The sequence below is a fragment of the Triticum aestivum genome, chromosome 5B, assembly GCF_018294505.1.
Source record: "Triticum aestivum cultivar Chinese Spring chromosome 5B, IWGSC CS RefSeq v2.1, whole genome shotgun sequence".
Taxonomy (NCBI): Eukaryota; Viridiplantae; Streptophyta; class Magnoliopsida; order Poales; family Poaceae; genus Triticum; species Triticum aestivum.
This window is the reverse complement of record NC_057807.1, coordinates 121,542,510-121,561,954: the sequence shown is the minus strand read 5'-3', so window position 1 is coordinate 121,561,954 and position 19,445 is coordinate 121,542,510.

Sequence of the window (19,445 nt, the reverse complement as noted above, 5' to 3'; positions counted from 1 at the left end):
ACTACTGACAGGCCACACAGCTTTGTTCGTGGACTGGGCTAGGTAGCATATGGGCATTTCAAATACCTATGCCTCCATATGCACAACACAAAGAGGGTTTTTATCATGCACATGAAAAATAAAAGTTTGATACAAACACCACTAAAAAAATACATCCTTAACTGGCTCTATATTGTATACAAATATGTTTGTTTTAATCAAATTTCTCATCATGATAATCATATTTTCAGCTAATAAAAAGCTTCCTTAGTTGGTCTATACATGTCATACACTTTTTTTTCAAACTCGGATTACACAACATGCTAAACATATATTCAATATAGCATGGTTTAACACATGTAAACATGTTTAAAAGATAGCATGATTTAGTTGAAGGTTCTTGTAGCATGAAACTATTTTCATCGACAACATGTCTTCAGCAGGTCTCTGCGCCATTTGGCGCAATGGGTCAACTAGTTGTATAGAAAAAATGAAGGTCACATGTATTAATATAATTTGTTCGGACTGCAGATAGTGCTGCTGTCGTGGAGGCCCTAAGGGCTGAACTTGCTCTAGCCAAGGAACAAGCTCGGGTGAGCAATGCGGCTGCCCTAAAGGCGGGCGAGGAGTTGAGAGCCGAACAGGCTGCTCATCGCCGAAGCGTGGAAAAGATAGCCGAAATGGCTATCGAGTTAAAACATGCCACTGACCGGTATGAGCTCCTGAAGAAGGAGCATGAAGATAAGTCGGCTGACCTGAGCAAGGCGCTGAACGCCACCAAGGAAATACGGACCGAGCTCAGGGGTGCGCGGGAGGAGCTTCAACAGGCCGGAAGAATCACGGATGGAGGCTCCTATTTGTTGCGGACGAAATTCTTCGATCAGAAGTACGCTCCCCTTGATGGACGCTGGAGCTCGTCGGACGCCTACGCGGACCTGGCAAAGAATACGGCTGATGCTTTGGAGTTCTTCAAAGATCAGGGTGAAAAGGAGGTGGAGAAGCTTTTTTGGTCGCAGTTCCATGCTCCCACTCGCCCGCTGCCGTTGAGTGATAAGATGGCTGCCGTGGCGGAGCTTCACAGGCTGTCCGGGCTTGCGATGCGGTCTATAATAGATCATCTTTGGCCGAAGGAGCCGAAGTCGGACAACTACTTTGGTGTAGTGCAACAATTCCTTAGGGCCGTGCCCCGGATCGATGCCATGAGGAGGTCAGCATGCATAGAGGGTGCGCGGATGGCCCTTGCACGCGTTAAAGCGTATTGGACGGACATGGATGCCACTATGGTAGCGTCTTGGGATACGGTAGGGGCCAATATCCGGCCGGGCACTACTTGGCGCAGGTCACGGAGGGTGCCCGCCTGATAGAGGCGTAGTGCTCGAAGAATCTCCTCTTCGAGTGATGATTCAAATCATTGTAAACATATTTTAATTAGAAGGTTATATTTATACTTTGTGTCTGAAAATATGACCGTGTCCCCTGTGCGGCCGTTAATATATATATATATATATATATGTATATATGTATATGTATATATATATATATATATATGTGTGTGTGTGTGTGTGTGTGTGTGTGTGTGTGTGTAATCCGAAAGATAGCAGTCGTTGGCTTCAGCCACCATGCCTACGATGCGGGGGTGTTCGCGAAAAAATGTGCATGACCACTCTTTATCCAACGTCTTGGTCCGGCAAGGAGGTGATCGCACGTCGAACTAGGCAACCGGACTATATAGCTGTAGCACTTTCGCTTAGCCGCAGGATTCTAATATTGGGGCTACTATGTAGCCCCTGGTACCGTCGCATGCATCTGAATACGGGCGTGTATGTACCTGGCCGGAAAATGGCCCTTCGTTAATGCGGAGGAATCCTAGAGATTCCGGTGAGTCGTCGAGTGGTTGATCAGTCTCTCGCTGTATCATGACGGTCAGTTTTTGGATTTCTCTACTGAGGCGCTCATCCGGAATAACCAGGGCACAATCGCAGTAGTTCTCCTTTGGCCACCTTAGCCGATTATAACGGAACATAAGGCGGCAAACACAGGAGACGGACAATCCCAACATTTGACCAAAGACATGATTCGGAGCTGATGCATATAAGGCCAAACTCATGACGCCGAACACTCTCGAAGGTATTCGGACTTTTTAACAGATGATGAGCTCAAGAATGCCCATTCATTATAAACCCTGTATGTACAGGTGCGTGCATTAATTTGTCGTGGTGTAATGCCAAAAATGACAGTATCCTCTATGGGTATGGAACCCATGGGATAATGAAACAACAAGAGGCAATAGAAAAGGTTTACACAGGGGCTTAATCTAAAAAGAAACCTGTTGGACGGGGCCCTGCTGCACGTCTGCGCCTTTGTCTCCGTTGTGCCGCATCCTGGAAGGGTATCGCGCGAACGTTGTCTGTGGAAAGAGGGGATCTCATAGAAGAGTGCAACGTAAGTGTGCGATGGATAGTAGAAAATGTAAAATGCTGGCCTGCCAATAAGGTTGAGCCGAGAATGTGGGGCTTTATTATTAGCCCCTGGTGTCCACTATAGGATTACATAGACGATGCCCTGGTTTAATGTGGGCTACCAGACTCGTCTAACCGTATCCGTGGTCTTAACGACCTGGTATAATTTTGTTAGAGGCCGCTTATAGTCCGGCCGCTAGGGCCGTCGCGTATTCCTCTGCGCGCGAAAAGCGCTCCGTTGTTCCGCTGACGGTGATGACGCCGCGTGGACCGGGCATCTTGAGTGTAAGGTAGCCATAGTGCGGTAATGCGTTGAAGCGGGCGAAGGCCGTTCTTCCAAGCAATGCTTGATAGCTGCTTTGGAAGGGTGCAATGACAAAGACTAGTTCTTCGCTTCTGGAGTTACCTGGAGAGCCGAATGTTACCTCCAGTATGACGAAGCCCTTGCTGTAGGCTTCAACGCCTGGTATCACCCCTTCAAAGGTGGTGTGAATCTTGCTGATTCTGGATGAGTCTATCCCCATCCTGCGGACAGTGTCCTCAGGTATTAAGTTTAGATTGTTGCCGCCATCCATGAGGACGTGAGTGAGGTGGTATCCGTTGATTATTGAGTCAAGCACCAAGGCATTTGATCCTTCGCGCCGAATACTAGTTCGGCCGTCCAAGTGATCGAAGGTGATCGAACAAGACATCCAGTAATTAGGTGTGGGTACGATGGGCTCTATATCGCGGGCGTCCTTGTGGGCGCATTCGTGCCTTCCCAAGGATGTGCGAGTTGCGTGGATCATGTTCACTGTTTTAACCTCTGGCGGGAATGTTTTCTGTCCCCTAGTGTTCGGTTGGCGAGGTTCATCCTCGTCTTCACTTGGTGTTTCCCTTCCCTTGTGTTCGGTGTTTAATTTGCCGTCCTGCTTGAAGACCCATCACTCTCTGTGCGTGTGGTTCGCAGGTTTGTCGGGGGTGCCATGAATTTGGCATAGTCTGTCCAGAACTCTGTTTAAACCGGACGGTCCCTCTTTACTGCCTTTAGGTTGCTTATTTTGTTGGTTAGGTCGTGAGCCTTGGAATCTGGCATTAACCTTGTGTTGTCTGGGCTCTCTTCCTTGTTTTGGCGTTTGTTTTTATTACGCCATGGCTTCCCGTTGCCATCCCTTACTTCGGATGTGCTGGGGTCGCTAGTGCCTTTACGGGAAAGCCAGCTATCTTCTCCCGCACAAAAGTGGGTCATGAGGCTTGTTAGGGCTGCCATTATCCTTGGCTTTTCTTGGCCGAGGTGTCTGGCAAGCCACTCGTCCCGGATGCTGTGCTTGAATGTCGCTAAGGCTTCGGCATCCGGGCAGTCAATGATTTGGTTCTTCTTAGTGAGGAATCTGTTCCAAAGCTTGCCGGCGGACTCTCCGGGTTGTTGGATTATGTGACTTAAATCGTCAACGCCCGGAGGCAGTACATAAGTCCCTTGAAAAAATTGGCCCTGAAAGTGTCCTCTAGTTCCTCCCAGCTCCCGATTGAATTTTCGGGGAGGCTTTTCAACCAATGCCGGGCTGGTCCCTTCAGTTTGAGGGGAAGGTATTTGATGGCATGGAGATCATCTCCACGGGCCATGTGTATGTGGAGGATAAAGTCCTCGATCCAGACCCCTGGGTCTGCCATTCCATCGTATGCCTCTATGTTTACAGGTTTAAAGCCCTGTGGGAATTCATGGTCCAGTACTTCATCAGTAAAGCACAGGGGGTGAGCAGCCCCTCTGTATCTGGACGCGCTGTGGCATGCCGTCGACTGTTGTTGTGTTCGGTGTTTGTTCTTAACTGGTGCTTGGTTGTCATAATTGTTTTGACGACCGTAGTCCCTTGCCGGGGTGTGTCCTTTAGATCCGTAAATGGACCTAGCTGCGCTAGCTTTCTTCTCCAGGTGCTCACGTAGATCGTGGGTGTCTTTGGTGGCTGATTTGTTGCGGTTATGAAGTGGTACTCCTGGTCTCCTGGTCGTGTTGTTCTTCGGTGGAACGGCCTCATCGTCGAATTCTGGCAGTAGCTTGCATTTTGGGTAGTTCTTTGTATGGCGATCATCGCTGTATCTTTCTTCAGTGTCTAGTACTTTGTTCCATCTGTGATTGAGCGTTTCCTGTGCGGCTTTAAGTCGTTGCTTCTGCTTCTTCAGACTTCTTGCCGTGGACATAAGCTTTCTATGGAGGTTCTCTCGATCCACACGTTCTTCCGGGACAATGAATGCGTCGTCGTCAAGACTGTCTTCTTGTCCTGGGCCGGATTGGTGATCTCGTCCATCTGGATCGTTTTCTTCGGGCGTATGACCCGGACTATGTTCGACGTGACCTGGTTCATCCTGCTCCATTGCTGGTTCTGTTTGGTCATTATTGCCATCGGGGTTGACCAGAGTATCCATTCTTCTGGCGCTCTTGCTGATATTGTCACTATTGCCAGATTTGGAACGGCGTCTGCGCCGTCGCTTCAGTTTTTGCCCAGGGGTGTTATCTTCCGAATTGTCACTGTCGCCTTCCTTGGGCGTATCCACCATATATATGTCGTGTGGCGAGGCGTGAATCCGGCACCTCATAGATTCCGAGTCTTCTCCTGCATCATCGTCCATACCGTCGATGCCGCCGGAGTCGAAGTCCAGCACGTCGGTTAAATCATCAACCGTGGCTATGAAGTGGGTGGTGGGTGGGCAACGAATATCTTCGTCGCCTGCTTCCCACTAGAGCCGGACATAATTCGTCCCGGGATTCTCTGTCAAAGACAGAGTTTTGAATGAGTTTAGCATGTCGCCGAAGGGCGAGTGCTGAAAGATGACCGCCGCGGTGAACTCCATCACTGGGGCCCAACCGGGATCGGCGGGCCCGGGGATGCATGGACTGGAGCCTACAACCGGACACGAGTCCAGGGGCCCAGGGTCACCGGCTTCCTCAAAAGTGAGGTCTGTGTTCGGCTCCATCGCCGATGAGGGTAATGCCTGTGGGTCGGGGTCCAATCCTCCGTCCTTAGGCAACGCCACCTGTCCCGGATTTAGGTCTGGGGTTTCTGCCGGGATGATATCCCAAACAACGTCTGACAGCTGGTCTAAGCCGTGCTCATCATGACCTTTCAGCGGTTCTGGCACTGGCCCGAATCCGTCGAAGATCAAGTCTCCTCGGGTATCCGCCGTGTAGTTCATGCTTCCGAACCTTATTTGATGGCCGGGCGAATTGGCCCGTAGCGCGAAGCCGCCGAGCACGAAGATCTGTTCGGGGAGGAAAGTCTCACCCTGGACAACGTCGTTAATGACGATTGAAGGAGCCATCGAGCCTGACGGCGACGTCACAGAGGAACTCTCAATGAAAGCACCAATGTTGGTGTCAAAACCGGCGGATCTCGTGTAGGGGGTCCCGATCTGTGCGTCAAGGCTGATGGTAACAAGAAGTAAGGGACACGGATGTTTACCCAGGTTCGGTCCCTCTCGATGGAGGTAAAACCCTACTTCCTGCTTGATTAATATTGATGATATGGGTAGTCCAAGAGTAGATCTACCACGAGATCGTAGAGGCTAAAACCTAAGAGCTAGCCTATGATGGTATGAATGTAATTGTGATCGGCCTTCTAAGGACCAACCTCTCCGGTTTATATAGACATCGGAGAGGGCTAGAGTTTACATGGAGTCGGTTTACAAGGAAGGAAATATAATATCTGGATCGCCAAGCTTGCCTGCCACGCCAAGGAAAGTCCCATCCGGACACGGGCCGAAGTCTTGAGTCTTGTATCTTCACACTTCAATAGTCCGGGCGTTGTACATAGTCCGGTTGTCCGGATACCCCCTAATCCAGGACTCCCTCAGCCGCCATGGATGGAGCCGCGCCGTGTCGGCTCGGGACCGAGCGCTGGCAGCACCGTGAGATCGAATCAAGAAGAAAATGCGGCGATTAGTGTACAACCTCTTTGGTGGCGCCGATTAGGCCGCAGCTTCATCCGAGGAAACGGTGATGATGATACACTTCCGGTGGTGCAGTGAAGACGGCGGTGTGGGAATGGAGGTGGTGTGAAAGACGAGGGGAACGTTGGGGCAACTCCTTGGAGGTGGAGGACGGGGTTTCTGAACCTGCGGGACGATGAGATCGACGATGGATCCTCATCCGGTACGGTGGATGAGGGACGTCGAGGTGTTGCTGTGGACGACGTCATCGGGGAAGAGGCTCCGGCTGGGTGGCGGACGGAGTAGGGTGTGGGGTTTCGTCGCGGGTTTTTGCGGCCTCGGTGTACGAATGGGTGGGCGGATGGGATGGCATTGGGGAACCATGGCTTAGAGACGCGATTGTCCGAAATGTGGGGTAAGTTATGAAAGTACCCCCCACCGATTTGAGGCGGTTCTTTCGGTTCAGGGGTACCACGGGCATTTCGCGTGTCGGGATTTCACAGGAGGTGGGAGTTTTCGCACGTGTTGTAATTTCGGAATAGCTAGGCGCGGGTTGAGATGGAGGGAGTTGTTGGAGCACAACGAGACAAAGGTATATCTTAAATATTTCGGACTAACAAGGCGCGGGTTGAAGAGGCGGGAGTTTCGCAGCACGATAGACAGAGTCGCTAGCTTCAATTTTCGGCATAACAAGGCGTGGCTTGAAATTTCGAAAGAACAAGCTTAACGTGTACCCAAAAAAAGACAAATTGCAACTCAACACGCACAACACACACACAAACACCATTTAGACTAGAGTAAGGTACATGTGCATTGCACGCATGAGATTTGGCAACCAAATTATGAATAAATACCATATTATAGCATGCAAGCTTTGAGTCATATATGCATGATGTAGATGTTCGTTTAATTCTTATAGTTCATTTCATTCAAAATCATCTAGTTTTTATAAGAAAGCTAATCTATTTTAAGATTCATGGAATTGTGCGTTGTAAGACATAAAGTAAAAACAAATAATGGCAAATCATGTAGAAAAACATTTGGGCAATCTGATACAGAATATTCTAGAACAAATAAGAAGTGCTTGTGTTTTGATGTTTGTGCATTATGCTTAAGTTCAACCATGTAGTCTTCTAGATTATACATGTGGCGAAATCTGGTGGAATCTAGATGATATACAACGGCCAATAGTGCTCAAATTTGCCATCTTCGGACCATCGGATTTGCCTCATCCAACGACCATCTTTCAAAGTTAGTTACCCGCACACAATATAAAAAAATTTTAATATATATATATATATATAGGGGCATAGATATAGATGTCTGCCATCGGTATCTCGAATTCAAATCAGTCTGACCTTGTTCAATGTGTATACATTACAACATGCTCGTTTCCAAACCACACCACGCAGATCTCCGTTATATTCATGCATGCATGGGTTTCAAACATCAGGATCTCTTATTCAAATATTTGAATTCAACTTTACATTGATTATGACCTCACCTATTCTTTTACACCCACAAAATAGTCTTTTCTTTATAATTGTACCACTAACTTTCTCTCGTGCATGCATGCACACACACTACCAGTCGGCATTATCTATCGCACGCATGCAATCTTTTTCTTCAGGTCGGTCTCCCATGAAGGCACACACCCACACACATCCCCCTCTCCATCATACCGGGCATTCTTTATCTCTCACGCGTGCATGCGCAACGATCGATGTTCCTCTATGTATGTGTGTATATAGCTAGGTCTTTCATAGTTTTCCGCACAAACCAATCAATCGATATATCCAGTGAGGTCTCACCCTCTTTCCCACATCCACATCGATCAATCTATACCTCTCTATATAGGATTAACATAAATAGCTAATACACCCACATAAATTATATATCCAACATCCCCCTCTCATCATCCATGCCTTCCGCTTCATCTCTCAGACGCGTGCACAATGGCGAAGACAGGGGCAGTAAGGGCCCTGCCCCCCCTAACATCACTATATATCGAGGCTAATATGAATGTGATCATTAGACAATTGCTTCTAAAAAGGTTTAATTTCATGAATTGACCCTCCTCGTAAAGGATTAGCAATTCTTGGCCCCCTAGCTCATTTATTTTTCATGGCTCCGCCACTGCGTGCAACAGCGCACGTGTTCGCCCCCTCTCTCTAAATATCGATCTCGCACTTGTGCATTCCTTCATAGTCTCCCTCCACTCGGCCCCTCGCACCATGTTCTAGCCCCCCACTGGATTTTTCCACATGTACAATCTAGCAGACTCCATGGTTGAACTTAAGCATAATGCACAAACCTCAAAACAACAGTGGTTCTCTTTTGTTCTAGAATCTTCCGTATCATAACTGCCCAAACTTTTTTCTAGTTGAATTGCCATTATTTGTTTTTACTTTATGCTTTACAACGCACAATTCCATGAATCATAAAGGGACAATTGCATTTTTGCCCCTAGTTGGTTCCTACCCACGGGTTTTGCCCTTACTTTTCGAGCTTGCTCAGTTTTGCCCTTACTTTTTCCGTCGAGGTCCCTCGAATGCCCTTTGACTGTTTGACCAAAACTTTGAAAATTCATAACTAATTCATATGAACTCAGAAAAATGCAAATAAGATATTAAAATGTCCAGATAAACATTACCTTTATGTGCATATCATTTGCATTCAGGAGAAAAGCACCCTTTAAACTACCTGAGGTAATTAATGCTATTAACATTATTAAAATTAAAAAGGTATAAACAATATTTTTTTCATGAATAAAAATTACATGCAAATGTAGGTGATGTTTTCTGAACATCCTAATATCTTATATGCATTTTTCAAAGTTCGTATCAATTTGTTATGAAGTTTCCAAATAATGATCAAACTCGTTAGAACATTCATAACAAGATGATACGAACTCGGAAAAATGCAAATAAGATATCTCGATGTTCAGAAAACATCACCTACATTTGCATGTAATTTTTATTCATGAAAAAAATATGGTTTATACCTTTTTATTTTTAATAATGTTAATAGCATTAATTACCTCAGGTAGTTTAAAGGGTGTTTTTCTCCTGAATGCAAATGATATGCACATAAAGGTAGTGTTTATCTGAACATTTTGATATCTTATTTGCATTTTTATGAGTTCATATGAATTAGTTATGAATTTTCAAAGTTTTGGTCAAACGGTCAAAGGGCATTCAAGGGACCACGACGGAAAAAGTAAGGGCAAAACTGAGCAAGCTCGAAAAGTAAGGGCAAAACCCGTGGGTAGGAACCAACTAGGGGTAAAACTTTAATTGTCCCAATCATAAAATAGATTAAGGGCTTCTTTGATTCAAAGGATTCTCAAAAGAATTTTAGAGGATTCTAATCATTAGGAATTTTTTCTATCTTGGTTGTTTGATTCGTAGGATTGTAAACCATAGGAATTTTTTCATATGATTCATTTGCACTAGATGTCATAGGAAACATCCCACCCACTCAAACCTCTTTGAAAGAATTCTGCGTTTTTTCTATGCACAATCAAACACTCGTACAATCCTGTAGGATTGAAGACGACATTCCACTATAATCCCATATTTTTCCTATTCACGCGTTCTTAGCTTTTTTATAAAAGCTAATTGATTTTGAATGAGATGAACTATAAGAATTAAATGAAGGGCTACATCACGCATATATGACTCAGAGCTTACATGCTATAGTGTGGTATTTATTCATAATTTGGTTGCAAAATCTGATGCGTGCAATGCACGTGTACATTACTAGTACTTCGAGTATGTGCAAAACACGTAAATTAGAATACCAATGGCACACTACACAGTGTCTCTCTTACAGTTCATGAAGCCACGTGGCACATGTGAAGGCGTTGTCGCGACCTCCTTGCGTGGATTGATCACAGTGACGTGCTGCTGGTTCTAGAAGAATGTACTCGTCCTCCCTGAGCCATACTGGTGGTACACGCACGAAGCGACGATGTGCACGCACGGCACACACGCACACGCGGGTACACGGGCGTACGCAATTTTGTACCAAGATCCACCCCATGTGATAATTTAACGCGTGTAAAGTTGTTCACTTCATTGATGGTCAATTAATACAGCGCATGCAAATTGAGTGGACGTGAGGGCGGAAGAAAGACATTATTACTCCATTGCGCGCATGCGAGTAGTTAAATCATGGGTTGCTAGTACTACTTCCATTGGTCTCCTTCGTATTTTGTGCCAATTTTTTATAGTAACATAATATTTACGCATTTAAGCAATGTAGTACTTGAAATTTATGTTCCGCTAAACTCATCGGGAGCCGTTTCGGGCCTCGAAACCAAAACCATCAATTAATCTTTACCTTGTTCCCATCACATTTGAAAGCCTGCTCACACCTACTAGTACGTACCAAACCTGAACGTGTTCCCACTATGCAGGTATTAGTACTACTAGTGCTAGTACTTAGGTTATAAAAAGGGGAACTACCTAACCGAAAATTACTCTAACTTTCCTTCTCATAAGTGCTTCTTCTTCGTCCGTCGTTGCCATGGCCGGTGAGCAGAGCTCTAGGTCGAGGACTACTCGTAACAAGGGAGCGGCAACCAAGGCTACGGAAAAAAAGAGAGGGCTCGCCGCCACGCAGAGACCTCGAAAGATCTCTCACGGGTAGGCGATGGCTCCCAGGAGTGCCCTAGCCGAGGAGGCGAACATGCCGAGCCGGCGGTGCTGGAGTCGTTATCCCTCGACGGCGTGCCTGATCATCTCAATAAGCACCTCAATAAGCAGAAGGAGTTCATCCAAGGCTTGACGGAGTTGCTGAAGGAGAGCCTCGACGACATGCCCGCTGAGCTCAATCAACAGGGGGAGTTGACCGCCGGCTTGGTGATGGTGCTGAAGAAGAGCATTGCCTTGGAGAAGAAGGCGACCGGCAAAATCCTGCAACTTCAGGAGGACAAGGCGAAGCTCTGCCACGAGATCGACTTGTTGAAGGAGAAGAACGCCGGCTGGAACAAGCTGCATGAGAATAGTAGTTCCTCGATGAAGATGCTGCAGGCGCTCGTCATGGAACAGAAGGAGGAGTTGGTGAAGCTTCACATCAAGCACCCGACTGCTGTCAAGGTACATAATGCGGCCATGGAACAGATGATGAAGGCTCGCGTTGAGAAATCTTGCGTCATGGACAGAATGAAGAAGATGGCGGAGGAGACGCGCAAGGAGATGGAGGTCGTGGAGGCGATGAAGAAGCACTTACGACTCCGCGGCGAATTAGATCATTTGGGGTGATAATCTTCCTTCTTCTTTTGCTGTTGTATTTCATCTTTTGCTTCGGGTGTTTCGCCGCACGTGTCACGTTCTCTGCGAGGCATGAATAGAACAATGGTCTTTGTTTTTTGAGGGAATGAATAGAACAATGCTAACAATGAGATGACTAGCAAATTAGATCATTTTTTATCGCCATATGGCACTGGGCTGCCGTGTTTTGTGCTCCTCCGTCGCAGTACTACTCCAGTAGAAAACTTGAGTATACCGCACGGTTCTTTGCTCCTCCTCGATCAGGTCATCGGCGCATTTATACGAGCAGTCAAATCACAAGGCCCCGCCTTCTAGCAGTAATGAGCCGTCTAATCACAAAGGCCCTTGCCTCTCGTGAAACCGACCAAGCTAGACTGCCCCGCCCTCTAGCCTTTTAAAAAATGTATAGTTTTGTACATCAGTAGTATCGGGATTGCGCCATGGAGCAAAACTTGAAATTAAAAAAAAGGTGGTACATATAGAGAGCGCTCGTCGCCAAATTATGCATATAGTACTATTAAAAAGGCTAGTCACAATAATGGTGTCCAGCACAACCCACCCCTCAAATAAACCTAAGCACCCTGGAATTCTTTGACAAAACTAAGCAACCTAAAATTCTTTGACAACTAAACTACTGGCTATATGATGTTGGCCATATATATTGTACGTATATAATGTGAAGAAACGAGTGGTAGTACTATACCAACTAAAAGATGAAATGTAAGAAATACTAGTATGTACTTACTGAAGAGTTAAAGTAACAAGAAGAAACATAACATAGTTCTGCTGGGGGCTCAGCACAACACACCCCTCAAATTAAATTAAGCACACCTGAAATTAAACTTTGCAACTATTCCGGTAGACACTGCATTAGAACCACCATGAGCAATGACACTGCCACCTTACTCGGAGTCCTCGTCCACGTCCTCGACTTCGTCCTTGTCCCTCTTCCTCTTGGCCGATACTTCTTTGCTTGAACCACCAACTTGGCTATTGCTCTTCATCCAACCCTTGTAGATACTGAAACAAAGGTAGCCATCCATTGCAGCGTAGTGGATGTGGTCTATATCTAGTACATTCCGCTGCCATGCATGATGATGAAACGTGTATGGAGGTTTCTCTAGTTTACCGTACGAAGGATGAACCATGGCTCCTGCCAGGGTCAGCATTGAAGGCTGACAAGAGGACACCAGCCGATTCTTTTGGAGGTCGAAGGTGTTGCCTACAATGAGGCCTATCCGACGCAGGACTTCTTTGTCGTTACCAAAGTCTACAGTAACAAATTTGACTAGTGTTGACACACGAACACGTCACGTGTACCCTCGATGCCGGGGGTGATGCACCGCAGCTCACGTCGAAGGAGACCCGACCGACAGCGTGATACGCAAGACAGTCGACGGGCGCTTTTGAAGACCCGAAAACCCCACACGCCCGGGAGGGACCCCGTCAGGGAGTGCGGCGGCTATGGGCTGCCCTAGGTCGATTCGCTCGCCCCTAGAGCCTTGAGATTCGCAGCTCTCAAACACGAAGACACTACTAGAAAAACCCCTACTAATGGCGCACCTAGTATGGCCATTAATGGCGCATCTGTGGTGCGCCATTAATAGCACGCCATTAGTAATTTTTACTAATGGCGCACTACCTGGTGCGCCATTAGTATTTGGTATACTAATGGGGCACCGCGGGTGCGCCATTAGTATAGGCCAGGGTGCGCCATTAGTATGCCTCCCAGGGGCCATGTATATCCAGGTGCTTTTGCATACTAATGGCGCACCACCACTGGATGCGCCATTAGTAACCGCGGCATACTAATGGCGCACTACCCAGTGATGCGCCATTAGTATGAATATTAGTTTTTTTTGTTTTTTATTTTCTGTTTTTTGCACAGGTTACAAAATGTATAATTTGACAAAATATAGACAGCACACATCAACAACAGATTCATCGAATACAATAGAAGATTAGTCTTTGAATACAATTCATCATATTAGTCTCCGAATACAATTCATCATATTAGTCTCTGAATTGAAAAGACCGAACAAAGATAGAACATTATATTACAAGTCTCGAGACCGCGAGTAGCGAGTTTGTCTTCACATTACAAGTTGATATCGATCATCTAAACTACCATCACATAGAAGAGAGCTGCGGTCATCACGATGAGCATCATCACGATGAAACTCGTCTTCATCCGGTTCCTCCAACGCTCCCTCCCCTCTCTCGCTAGATAGCGGGCGTATCTAGATTCGGCCTCGGCCCTAGTGGTGTACCCTTTGTAACTGTTACCGTTGAATCGGTGAACCTGTCTCCGACACTCCTCCCAGTCATCATAGACTCCGGGAACCTTACCCTTGTACACGACATACGTCGGCATCGCTATGCACTAGCCAAACGAAACATTAGTACCAATTCACAGACAATACATAAGCAATATATAAGTATGCAACAGAACGATCGGAAGAGAAAAGCAAGACATTAATAGCATCGATTACATCTAAGTTGAACGACTCTCGAAACCAAAGAGACATACTACAAGTTCATTAAAGTTTAATTACAACATGAGCCAATCGATGTTTCAGAACTAGACACAGCATCACTGCTTTCGACTCGACTCAAGGGACCGGAGCGTGGATGAAGCCGCCGTCTATCGTGGGAGTCATGAAATAACGGTCATTGTCAGCCTGCATTTGTAGCATTGTGTCGATGTCACTGTTGGACAGTTGATTGTTGAGGTAGAGCTGCCCCGAGGTACGAAGGACATCTTGATGGATGATTTCCGCAAACTCCGACTGGATGCGAAAGAATTCTTGTCGGAGGTCCGCGTCCTGGATTGCCGACACGCTCTTTGCCCAATCTTTGAGTTTACTCGGTAGCAGAAGTTGATGATGGTCCCGTACGATCGCCCGCATGTGATGGATGGCGTAGTAGGCACCCTTCTGACTGCCAGGCGGCTGCTTGACGCAGCAGAACGTCGTATTGTGGGAGAATACGTGCTTGCCGTACTTACGAATAGGCCTGGTGAAGGTGCCTCCAGATTTGGCGTAGCCGGGGAGAACATCATCAAGAACCTTCTTGACATTTGTGTAGTCTACGTTCGACTGACGGTCCGGGTCGAAATACGTGGCCATGGAATATTTGGGGCTTAGGAGGATGAGCGTGCAACGTGTGTCACTGCAGAAAACACGGAATGTTAAAAAAACGATCGAAATGTAAGAATTCATATGTTACGGGCCGGTTGAGGGGAGGACTTACTCGGGAAAGTAAGGCACGAGGAAGTTATCCTTATCTTGGTTTGCCAGAATGACGCCTTCGAGGTAAGAACTCGCGACTTGCCGGTCCCCAGCGCTGCCCAAGATCTTGGCACGCATGTAGAAGGGGTCGACTATCACGATGTCCGGGGTCTTGTCGCGAATGATCCGCATCTCCATACTCAGCGAAAATAGCCGAACGAAGGTGTAGTGCAGCGGATGAAGGTTCAACATAGCGTGGATGTCATCAAAATGTAGGACGATCGTACGCCCGATGGAGTTATCCATAAAGCCCTTGCCCTCTGGCACCTTGGCCGCGAAAACCGGGTATGCCACATCCTTCTCTCTGAGACGTCGCTTCTCCAAAGCAAGAACACTGTCATGCAGACTCCGCATAGCACCGGTTGCAGCATTGAGCATATTTGTCGGTAGCATCGCCCTACCCGCCACATGCACCCTCCTCGAGATATCCTGCGGTGAAGGTGGCCCATCCTGAGCACGGATCGTACTCGGTGCCGGCTGGCTCGCACCCTTCTTAGTCTTTCTTTTGCGTGCCTTCTTCTTCTCCTGTAATGGGACCGAGTTCTGCTCATAGACCGCCTTCTTGAGTGTGTTGGGGCTGATAATATTTCGCACCTCGCCTATCTGAGGCTCGGTGAAGTCGGCAGCTGGAGGCGTCTCCTGAGAGCTGAACGCCAGACGGCGCCTGTTGCAACTTGGCTTCTCCACGGTACCAGCTAGATCGCACACGTCTTTTGTTGGGTTTGGTTCTTGAGAAGGAGGCCCCATGAAGTCGCCATCGTACCCATGATCGGCAAAGTACTGATCGACGTTGCCAAATGTATCATCGTCGTCGTCGTCGTCGTTCTGATCCTGTGCCATATGCATGTTTGGATCCAGTGGCATAGGGATGTCCGGCACCGTTACGGCGGTCTTGCCATGGGGCCGACTTGGCGCCGGCACGACTGGCGGTGTTGTCTTTGGGGTGGTGTCCCCCACCCCCAAACGAATCTGGCTCTTCGGCCAAAGCAGCGGCCAGCTCAGGCAGGTGCTGAGAGTCATCATGTCTTCATCGTCGGCCCCGACGGGTCGAATCGGAGGTAACAAGTCGTCGCAGCCTGGCAGCACCCGAACCAGTTGAACCCTAAACAAGTTGGGTGGCATCTGGGTACCGTGGAACAAGGGGTTGCCCGGTTGAACGATTTTGCCCTTGGCGACATCGACCTACTCGTTGTTCACGAAGTGGAGGAGAGTGCACGGAACATCGGCGGCGCCCTGCGAAAACATGTAGGGCGTCAGGGATGCCCAGTCAAAGGCAAGGAGATGAAGTCCTCGCCCGAGAGAGGCTTAATTAGTTACCGTGATGATGGCGTCGAGCTCGGCTAATGTCGACGCACCGCCAACGGCGGGCGTGCAGTTGATGGAGGGGCCGCTTGCTGAAGAGGTGCCGGCCGGCGTACACCCGGGTGCATTAAGCTCCCGTGCCGGCGTCGGAGACACCAATGCCGCCTCCGCCGGAGGCACCAATGGCCCCGCCATCGCATTATGCGAGTTGCTGGCCGTGAAGCTAGGAATCGGGGGCGGCCCCTGTTGGCCGCCCACAATCCACGCACTCAACCCCGAGATCAAGGTAGGCACAAGGGCGGTGATCGTCGCTCCGAGTCGTTGTTCCACTTGCTCTTGGACAATCTCCGGAATCCACGCCACCTGTGCCTTGAGTTCTTGAACCTCTCGCGCCTGGCTTTCCGACCTGGTCTTTTTCTCCTTCCGCACACCAACGGTATAGTATGACCCCCATTTTGTTGACAAGCCTTTGCCGGCCACAAGACCAGCTGACGTCGGCTTACTGAGCTTATCCTTGTTCTTCATTACATTCAACCCCCTATTTAGAGTGGTGTCCCAAGGGTTGCTCTTAGTCGACCCCGCGCTACTGCTTTCAGTCGCCTGCGGAAGGAATGTGAACCATTTAGAAATTCGGCTTCATTAATTAGAATGCAACCATATGGAGCTAATTACGCGGGGGTGTATTCCTTACCAGAACAAGCTCAAGCTGCCTGGTCTTCGGATCCGTGGTAAGCTCCTTTGTTTTCGGGTCCTTCTTGTACCGGGCCCTGACAAAGTTCCTGGTCTGCTTGTCACCGTATTTATCGAAGAGGGGCGGTAGGCCTTGCTCGGCACGGTCCGCCTCCTCCTTGTCCCATATAGGCTCCGCCACTCTATAACCGCCGGGACCGAGTGTGTGTTCCCCTATGTTCAGCTCCCGCATTTGTTTCCCCCACTCACTTGATTGGGAGCTTGCTGTGCTCGAGCAATTGATCTTGAAGTCGTTGTAGTCATCTTCGGTGATCGAAGGATTTTTCTCCTTGATCTTCTGATAACTCTCACCTTTCTCGATCATTCTCTTCACATTGCTTTTCCAAGTAGACAGGGCCTTGCTCATCTTCGTGAGGGCAGCATTGTTCACTTTATTCCCTTTGAGGCTTGTGTTTTCAAATTCAGCGGGGAACTTGTATCGTTCGTGCAGCTTCGTGAAGAGGAGGTTGCACAAATTCCCTCGGTCAGGATGCCTCAGGTTCTCGGTGTTGATCGAGACGGTGCTCCGGACAATGCACCCGAGCTGAAGCGAGTACCCCTTGACTATTCGTTCGGGCGCCGTTGGATTCCCGTTGGAGTCCACTTCAGTAACTTCCTCCTTGAGGGTGCGGAGCACGATCGGGCGCCGGTCCTGCTCTAAATAGAAATAAAGTTTGGTCAAAAAGTTGGTTATTGTCAAGGAACAAGATCATGGTCTCATCATTTAGGGTTTGTCAACACCGAGGCATCCTAAAATCTAAGCTTTTATCATTGAGGGTTTTTCGACGCCAAGGCACCCTAAAAGCCTAACCTTTCATCATTTCGGTTTTTATCGACACCGAGGCACCCTAAAAGCCATGCATTAGTCACAAGTACGCCGGGGCACTTGATCCTACTTAATTAACTACTAAGATACCCCGGCCCATGCATTAGTCACAAGTACCCCATATGTCCTATTTTTAGCAAAGTCATGCTAAAATTCACGGAAAATTTCAGCATGACCTTTGCTGAAAATAGGACATATGGAGTACCCGAATTTGCCGGAACGGAAGTTAATCGACATTCCGGCAAACTCAAGGGCCTCTCGGGGTACCTGCAAAATCATTATCCTAGGTGGACATAGATGCAATGTCACATGTCATATGGATCCCACACCCACAGGAGCTGGTGAAGCTTCATGTGTATTTCACGAAAACCAGCCTGACTAAAGAGCTTTATGTAGAAAACAAATCACTCCACCAGCTCACACAGGATCATCCCTCTAAGCAATTACTCAAATGGGCACTAGCAGCAAAATGAACATTTTACAATCTGAACTTTTTTTTGTCATCTATGTGCTCATTTAACTTTGATCCAAATAGTATCAAAGTTCTTAGAAACAAGCAGCTCTGCTAACAAAGAACAGTAAAAATGGGGCTTGCCTTAAGATGGGAAGTAAAGTTGCAAAAACTATCACAAAGAACAGTAAAAATGGAACATAGCTCAGCATTTGTATTGATAGGAACAAACATAAAATCAAACCATGGGCATCTACTAGGTAGACCAACATAAAATTTTGACTGGAGTTACATAAGGGGAAATTGATGTGATGAATGGCAGTTAGGGAGCTGAGCTGATCATGTCCATGTATTCTAATTCTACAGTAAGATGGCATTGCTGTTGGTACCAATTTATTTGTTCACAAAGATACATTTTTGGTAATGCATAGACAACATCACCTTTTATTTATCATGGTTGGTTCTGTTCCATAATTATATCAGCCCAGAGTGTCTTATTAGATATCAGACTGAATTGTAATGCACCCATTCTAAAACTTTAAGTGAAAATAACCCTTGGTGTTTGATATGCATAACAATGAAAGATGTTGGTTCACATCTTTGACTGGAGTAACAGAGGCATAAAAGTAGAAATTACAGGTCAGAGGATCATGCTGATTAAGGTTCTGTTTTTATACTGCAAGTTCCAGGTAATTAGAGTATGTGGCACTGTCTTGTGTTGACTAACTCATAAATGATATTATCATCTTTACTCACCGTTATGTGTATCATGGCTGAAATTCCACCGTTATAATACATGCCTGCTTGGCTAATTAGCAAGTAAGTAACTCTTACATTATCAAAGCTTGCCAGTTTCTGAAATCAATTACTGACAGGGAATAGCACAGGCACACAGCAAACCTATAACTTAATGATGGTTATTAGGGAAGACAGGAAATGAGGTGGACAGAACCATATGTTTGGGAAATGCAAATAGAAGTAGTGCTATGAGAGTAATTTTTTTTCAATTTTCATTGATGTTTCAAATTAGATCGGTGCACATGTGGCTGCAATTTCTATTGGTCATCCAAGATGGGTGTTCATAGTAAAGTACTATATAGTGGCACTAACATAACCAAGGATTGCTTTAAAAAAACATAACCAAGAATCACCTTCCACGTGGCTTCTTCTCTTTAGCCTGGCTTCCTTCTGCAAAGTGGGCAAATACTTCTGTCTGCTGCAGTAGGTACTTCA